Below are 6,430 nucleotides of genomic sequence, written 5' to 3' on the forward strand. Positions count from 1 at the left end.
TCCTTTCTAGACTGGTGGGCTATCATCCCACGAAACTTTAGTTAGCAGCTAAATACCCTAGTCAACTGGCTTCAGTCTTCTTCTCCTGTTGCAAAGAAAAAAAAAAAAAAGGTGGGAGAAGCCCAGCAGGGTTGAAGCTGATTCTTTGAATTTGCAATTCAATGTAATATTTCACCACAGAGCTTGGCAAAAAGAGGACTCAAACTCCCATTCTTCAGTTTACAGTCTAATGCCTTTATTTTGCATTTTACCTATGTTCATAAAGCGATGATTATTCTCCACAAATCATAAAGACCCTTTACCTTTTATTTGGTGCTTGAGCCAGAATGGTTGGCACTGCTCTTAGCCTATTAATCTCTGCTGAATTGGGCCAACCAAGTGTTCTACTAGGAGATGACCAAATCTACAACGTAATTGTAAGTGCCTATGCATTTGTAATAATTTTCTTTATAGTAATGCCAATTATGATTAGAGGATTTAGAAAATGATTAGTACCCTTAATAATTGGCACACCCGACATAGCATTTCCACGAATAAATAATATAAGCTTTTGACTTCTGCCCTCCTCCTTTCATCTCTTTCTAACTTCTTCCATAGTAGAAGCAGGTGCAGGAACAGGATGAACTTTGTACCCTCCTCTAGCAGGAAATTTAACACATGCAGAAGCTTCTGTAGACATAATAATCTTCTCCCTACACCTGATAGGAGTCTCATCCATCCTAGGAACCATTAAATTTATTACTATCATTATCAACATAAACCTCTCTGCAATATCACAATATCAAACTCCTCTATTCATATGATCTGTCCTGATCACAGTTATACTTCTACTCTTATGATCACCAGTTCTAGAAGCTGGTATTACCATACTACTCACAGACTGAAATCTAACTACTACCTTCTTTGACCCAGCTGGAGGAGGAGACCCTATTCCGTATCAACAGTTATTCTGATTTTTCGGACATCCCAAAGTAGATATTCTAATTCTACCAGGATTTGGAAGTATCTCACATGTTGTAACCTATTGCTCAGGAAAAAAAAAAAAAAAAGAAAGAACAATTCGGCTACATAGGAATAGCCTGAGCAATGATATCAATCAGTTTCTTAGGATCTATTTTATGAGCCCACCACATGTTTATAGTAGGAATGGACATCAGTTTACAAGCCTACTTTACCTCAGCTACTATAATCATTGCAATTCCAGTGGGAGTAAATGTATTTAGCTGACTGACCACTCTACATGGAGGGAATATTAAATGATCTCCAGCTATAGTATGAGCACTAGGGTTTATTTTTCTATTCACAGTGGGTGGTTTAACAGATATTGTATTATCAAACTCATCATTAGATATTGTTCTTCATGACACATACTACATGGTAGCACAATTCCATTATGTCCATTCAATGGGGGCAGTGTTTGTAATCATAGGAGGGTTTGTCCATTGATTCCCACTGTTCACAGGTTACACACTAAATGATATTTGAGCAAAAATTCACTTTACAATTATATTCATAGAAGTAAATATAACATTCTTTCCTCAACATTTCATAGGCCTATCAGGAATACCTCGACGATATTCCAGTTATTCAGATGCTTATGCAACATGAAACACGGTGTCTTCCATGGGCTAATTTATCTCATTAACGGCAGTAATATTAATAATCTTCATAATCTGAGAAGCCTTCGTATCCAAACAAGAGGTGATAATAGGAGAACTTACTTCAACAAACATTGAATGATTACATGGATGGCCTCCTCCATATCATATATTCAAAGAGCCAACCTAAGTATTACCGAAATAAGAATGGAAGGAATTGAATTGGTTTGAACCCTCTAGAATTGGTTTAAAGCCAATATCATAACCACCATATCTTTCTTGATAAAGAGATATTAGTAAAAATTACATGACTTTGTCAAAGTCAAATTATATGTTGAAGTCTTTTATATTTCTATGGTGTATCCTTTCCAAATAGGCCTTCAAGATGTAACCTCCCCTATTATAGAAGAACTATTACATTTCCATGACCGTACATTAATGATCATATTCTCAATCAGCTCTCTTGTTCTCTACATCATTTCATTAATACTAACTACTAAACTAACACATACCAGCACTATAGATGCTCAAGAACTTGAAACGGTATGAACTATCTTACCTGCTACCATTTTAATTTTAATTGCTTTACCTTCATAATGAATCCTCTATATAATAAATGAGACCAATGAGACCAAGGAAGGACCAATAATCTTTCCTTGACTGCAAAAATTATGGGTCACCAATGATACTGAAGTTATGAGTACACAGATTATGAAGACCTAAACTTTGACTCCTATATAACCCTAACTCAAGAGTTGAAACATGGAGAACTACGACAATTAGAAGTAGACATTCAAGTAGTCCTCCCAATAGAAATAACAATATGCATACTAATTTTGGAGCCACAACGCAGCATTCTGCCTGCCAAGCAGAAGGAAAAACTGCCCTATTAGGTTGCCCAAATACCCCAAATGAGGATGAACCTGCACAGCCCTCATGACACCCCAATACCATAGGCCGCCCTGTGTACTACTGCTCTCTCTGACACAGACTGAGGCAAGGCCTCCCATCAGCAACCCAGAGAGCTGGCCACATATCCAGTAGAATGGACTTGCCATGGCCCTAGGCCATCATCTCTACCCAATCTTGGTTTTCAGGCATCTGTCCCTAGACCTTATCTCAGATGCCTGTGGATATGGAGGAACCTAATGCAGAAAACAGAACTCCTCCTTCACCGTGGCAGGAAAACTTGCTGTTGGGAAGGGTGTAAAACCCTCAGAGCAGAGGAAACCTGCATGACCCATGAGGTGACGCCTACTTTTGAGGGCAGCCTTGGCACAAACACACATTGTGACCCTCCGCCTGAGCCCCCATTTCAAGTAAGGGCCTTGGTAGCCAGAACATGTGCCTGCATATTGAACTTGCCTTCTCCTTGGCCCAAATCCTAAACCAAGATGGAGTTTTCCGGGCACCCATACCCAGAGTCCTGTTTTGGAATCCCTCTTCTTAGGGGGCAACTGAGACAGAAAAAAAGGAAACTAACATCCCCCAGAATTACACCAAACTATTGGGAGCTGGGAGGTGTCTAGTCCCAGAGCCAGGAGATCCAACCTGTCTCATTCCTAGGTGCCATTGGAAATTCGAGGTAGGGATTCCAGGCATCCAAAAATAGAGTCCTGCTCTCAAATCTTTCCATAAGGGGACACTTGAGCTATCAAACAGGACTCCACCTGTCCCTCAGGACGAAACCTTGCTGTTTGCAGCAACAAACAACCCCCAGATTGGGAAAACCTCCATGGCCTCATGAGGCCACTGATCCATTCAGTGGCCATCATGCACACAAACTCAGCCGGAACAAACGTCTGGCTCTCGCCCTCACTTCAGATGCTGGAGATCTCACCTCAGCCACTGCAGATTGGGGCTACTGAGCCTTCTACCCTAAAAGTAACATTAGCCTGTGTTTTCAGACTTTGGTCCTCACACTCCTGGACCACAAGCCTTCCAGATTGGGAATTCGAGAGCCACAATGCAGCACTCTGCTTGCCCACCAGAAGGGAAAAGTGCCCTATGGGGTTCCACAAAACCCCTAATGATGATAGGCCACCCTGTGCACTAGTGTTCTGTCTGACATAGCCTGAGTAATGACCTCATCTCAGCCACCGAGGTAGCTGGCTGTCTATCCACCAGGTTGGACCTGCCATGCCAATAGGCATTCGTGACCCTAGGCCCAATCCTAACCCAATTTTGGGTTCCCAGACACCCATACACAGAGCCCAGCTCTCAAATCCCTCCTCATGGAGACCGCTGAAACAGATATCAGGATTCCTTTTTCCCCCACAATGACTCCATGCAATTTGGAGTTGTACAAATTCCCAAAAGAGGGAGGATCTTCCATGGTCGCATGAAGCTACCCTACATTCCATAGCCATCCTAGACACCAAAACCAGAGGCAAAATCTTGAGCTTCCGCTTCACACTCGCCCTAATGTAACATCCCTAGGAGCTTGGCGCAGTGTCTGCAGATCAGGTCTGCCATATCCTTGGCACTAATCCTAACCTGAGTTGGTGCTTTCATACTTCTGTCCCCAGACTCTTGCCCCATAAACCCTCCAGGCTGGGTATTCCATAGCCACACCACAGAACTGTGCCTGCACTCCCCAGGGAAGCTGGACCTTATAGAGCTTCAAGAAACCTCAAGTTTAGAAGAAACCTGCAAGCCCCTAAGGCCACCTCAATTTTATAGGATGCTCTGGACAAAAATGTGCAGTCTGACACACCCTGAGCAATAACCTCCTGTCAGACACCCACGGAGATGGCCCCAGAGACAGAACATTGTAGCTGATATGCTCCTAAGCTCAAATCTGAATGCTTGCTTAGGTTTTCAGACATCTGTCCCCAGAGGCCTGGTCTCGAATACCAACATTTGGGGTTTCCCTGAGCCACAGAACACAATACCTCCAATTCCCAGAAGGAAACACTGCTATTTGGACCTCTACCAAAACCTCAAGGTAGTAGAATCCTGCATGGGCCCTGAGACCACCACCACATTCGAAGGTCGCCTTGGACACAAACCCACATTGTGACCCTCAGTATCAGATTCCCTTTCAACTCAGTCAACTGGGTAGCTCTCCCCAGAGCCAGCAGATAACTGCCATGTCCCTCAGCACCAATGCGAACTCTAGGTGGGATTTTCAGGCATCCATACATAGACTCTGCTCTCGAATCTTTCCATACGGAGGACCCTTGAGCCATCAAACAGCACTCACCCTGTCCCAAGGAAGGCAATCTTGCTGTTTGGAACTGTGCCAAACGCCCAGATTGGGAAAACCTCCATGTCATCATGAGGCCACCCTTACATCAGGAGACCCTCATGGACACAAACTCCAGCCTGAGTCACCCTTATTTCAGATGCCTGTGATTTTGCCTCAGCCTCTGCAGATCTATATTGCCGTGCCCTAGGTCCCAACCCTAACCCTAGCTTGTGTTTTTATTCTTCTGTCTCCAGAGGCCTGGTGCACAAGCCCTCCGCACTGGGAATTCAGAAGCCCCAACACAGCACGCTGCCTGCTTTCAGAAGGCAAAAAGTGGCCTATGGGACGGCACAGAAAACCCAAATGAGGATCAACCTGCACGGACCTCAATGGCACCGCAATTTCATCAACTGCCCTGTGCACTAATGTTCTGTCTGCCACAGTCTGAGCCCCAATCTCCTGTCAGCCACCCAGGTAGCTGGCCACCTATCCATCATATCAGACCTGCCATGTCCCTAGGCCATCATTTCTACTGAACCTGGGTTCATAGGCATGTCCACAGAGGCCTAATCTAAAATCCCTGCATAGGGAGGAACATGATACAGGAAATGATGTTCTCCTGCTCCCAGCAGGAAACCTTACTATTGGGATGTTTGTAAAACCCTCAGAGAATGAGAAAACTGAATGGCCCATTAAGGCCCACCCATGGTTGAGGGCCACCCTGAGCGCAAACTTGCATTGTGAACCTTAGCCTGAGCTGCGTTTTCAACTAAGCCCCCTTGATAGCTCGAACTAGAGGCAGCCTCAGAGGCCTTCATAACCCGAGGCCCAAATCCTAATCCAAGTTTGGGTTTCCCGACACCCATACACAGAGCCCTGCTCTCGAAGCCCTCCTAATGTGGACGCCTGAATCAGAAAACAGGATTCCTCCTTTCTCCCACAATGACATAATGCTATTTGGAGCTGTGCAAAACCCTCAAAGAGGGAGAATCTCCATGGCCCCATGAGGGAACCCCTAAATTACTCAGCCATGCTAGACACAAAAACCAGAGGGAAAAGCCCAAGTTTCTATCTCACACTCGCCCTAATTTCAGATCCCGAAGGGCTCACCTCAGGTCTGAAGATCAGGTCTGCCATACCCTTGGCCCTAATCCTAACCAGAGTTTGTGTTTTCAGACTTCTGTCCCCAGAGTCCTGCCCCACAAACCCTCCAGCCTGGGTATTCCATAAACACATCACAGGACTCTGCCTACCCTCCAGAAGGAAGCTGGGCCATTTAGAGGTTTCTTGAAGCTGGAGAAACCAGAAAGGCCCCTGAGGTCACCCCAATTTCATAGAATGCTCTAGACAAAAACGTACATCTGACACTTCCTGAGCAACTACCTCCCATCAGACACCCAGATAGATGGCCTCAGAGAATATTGAGCCTGACAGACCCTAGGCTCTAATCTGTACCCTCTCTTAGGTTGTCTGGCATGTGTCCCCAGAAGCCTTCGTTCGAATACCAACAGTTGAGGCATCCAAGACACAGAACACAACACCTCCTGTCTCCAGAAGGAAACTTTGCTCTTTGGAGCTGTGTCAAAACCCCAGGGTAGTAGAATACTGAATGGCCCCTGAGGCCAATGCCACATTCGAAGGT

The 6,430-nt window shown here is 44.9% G+C and overlaps 1 pseudogene; it reads left to right on the forward strand.

Moving 5' to 3' along the window:
• Positions 1-253: 253 nt before the first annotated feature.
• Positions 254-1,814, forward strand: LOC123927175 (annotated as a pseudogene).
• Positions 1,815-6,430: the final 4,616 nt, after the last annotated feature.

Source organism: Meles meles, chromosome 16, assembly GCF_922984935.1.
Source record: "Meles meles chromosome 16, mMelMel3.1 paternal haplotype, whole genome shotgun sequence".
Lineage (NCBI taxonomy): Eukaryota > Metazoa > Chordata > Mammalia > Carnivora > Mustelidae > Meles > Meles meles.